At 41.9% G+C, this 2,040-nt stretch overlaps 1 protein-coding gene across 4 annotated transcripts in view; it reads right to left on the bottom strand.

Annotated features, from left to right (window-relative positions):
- The window catches only part of LOC147023556 (uncharacterized), a 188,099-nt gene extending 186,319 nt beyond the window's left edge, over window positions 1-1,780 (bottom strand). For 2 of the 4 annotated variants that reach the window (XR_015060283.1, XM_085889048.1), the window contains exons 1-2: window positions 1,586-1,780; window positions 1,255-1,327 (exon numbers count right to left, since the gene is read on the bottom strand). The gene's annotated coding sequence lies outside the window, so the exon portion shown is untranslated. The remainder of the gene's footprint in view (window positions 1-1,254; window positions 1,328-1,585) is intronic. The other 2 variants (XR_015060284.1, XM_085889049.1) reach the window with 1 other exon arrangement.
- Window positions 1,781-2,040: the final 260 nt, after the last annotated feature.

Below are 2,040 nucleotides of genomic sequence, written 5' to 3'. Positions count from 1 at the left end.
AGTTAAATGGCTCAATTAACCGACACAATTGCACCTACTGGGCTCCTGAAAATCCGCATGTTACGATGGAACACCATTTAAACTTACCAGGGGTTACAGTGTGGTGTGGGATATCAGCATTGGGCATCCTAGGGCCATTCTGTTTTGACCAAACTGTCACTGGGGATGTTTACTTAAACTTGCTGCAGGAATCCGTCAGTCCGCGTGTCAAAGAGATATTTGGTGACAAAGAGATTTACTTTCAGCAAGATGGAGCACCTCCCCACTACCACCGTGATGTAAGGGCCTATCTTGAAGCAACTTTTCTGAACAGATGGATTGGGCGAAGAGGTAGTGTTGAATTCCCTGCGCGTTCCCCAGACCTCACTCCAATGGACTTCTTTTTATGGGAATATCTCAAAGATAAGGTTTACGGCTCAAAACCAGAAACAGTCGATGAGCTGAAAGAGGAAATTGAAATACAATGTCTTGCAGTTCCAAATGAAATGATTCGTAACGTTGTTGAATCCATTGGTCCACGTTATTGGCTGTGTTTGGAACGTGATGGTCGTCCGTTTGAACATTTGTAAACATGCATTTATCCATTTTTTCATTTAACCATTAGTCTTGTTTCTCAGTCAATAAACAACGCATTTATTATCATTTAAAGAGTGAGTACATTTTTTGGAACACCCTGTATATATATATATATATATATGCATTATGTTGTGCTTGACAAATTAAGTTGAACAAATAAGTTCAGAGCTGACAGTGATGGTGGCATTCATGTTCAAGTGTGAGATTCTGTGCAGCTGGTTTGAATCTAGATCTGACAGACCTGCATCTCTCAGTTTTGTTTCGTGTGAGGTTTATCAGGTGACAGATTTGATGTTCCATTTTGCAACATTTTCAAAAGAAAAATAAAACCTTTATCAATAGATTTACCTGATATCATTTGGAACTTTTGTTTGTAAAACTCCTGAGCATTGATGGGACTCCTTGACCAGGTTTATCATCTGGGTGGTCAAACTTATCAACTTTAAAACTGAAAGAATGTGTCTGCATCCCTTGGGTTTGTGTACGTATCAGTCACGATTTGCGAAAGCTTTCACTTCGGACATAAAGCTGTCAAAGTTGAGAGAATCAGTTGTGAACTTCAATGAAAAAGAGCACCTTTAAAAAATATCTGAAGATAAGTCTAACAAAAGAATAGCAATTTGGAATTTCGATCGGTAACTTTCTCAACCAAACCATCATCAAGTATGTGTATTTTACCTTGCAGACAGTGTATCATTGTGCCATATTCTTCAGCTGAGCTTGAGGAGACATTCACAGTGATGGAAACCCACTGGAAACAAATGCCATGATATATTTTACAGATGAGTCATGGTCTAGAATTAGACCAAAACGCGGTTTTATCCAAGAAAAAGAGAAGCCACTGTGGAAAGTCAGGTGTCTGGAAAGTGTAAAAAGTGCAAAAAAGGCTACCAAAGGCTACAGTGTGATGTAATTATTTGCTGAACGTACAAGTTCGCTGTTATATTGTGTACAAAATGTATCATGCAGCAACTGAAAAAGTACCTGCAGTGGCCTTTTTCAGGCTTACCTTGTCTGACAACACACCCCACGTCGTTGCTCTCTCACTGTTCTTCACTCCGTTCCTCTTTGCAAAATTTCAACTCACAAGCTCTCTCTGCACTCAATGCCTTGCCCATCGAAAAAAAATCCTCTTTCCTCCGCCTACTATAATGAAAAAGACACACAAAACCCTGCCGAAAGGCCCCATTCGAATGTATCCAAGTCTACAACGGGCCCAGCTTTCTCTAGGCCCCCACCTCTTCAAATTTGCCACCCCTCCGCCCTTCTTATCCGCCCCCCCCCCATTCCTCCATTTGTGTCTGCAGCAGCGCAGCCGCAGTCTAGCCGCTTGGTGTCCCAGGAATGGCCTCTCACATTCTCAGGATCAAAGTGCCCCAGCTGGCTCCGCTGGAGGGAGATGAAGTCATTGCCAACCAAAGTCTCCCTGGCATAGACACGTGAAGAACTACCCTAATAAACGAA

This window comes from Eptatretus burgeri, chromosome 7 (genome assembly GCF_056783735.1).
Source record: "Eptatretus burgeri isolate ZD-2024b chromosome 7, Ebu_testis_v1, whole genome shotgun sequence".
In the NCBI taxonomy this organism is placed as follows: domain Eukaryota; kingdom Metazoa; phylum Chordata; class Myxini; order Myxiniformes; family Myxinidae; genus Eptatretus; species Eptatretus burgeri.
Note: the sequence above shows the minus strand (reverse complement) of the source record. Positions and strands in the feature narration are given on the sequence as shown.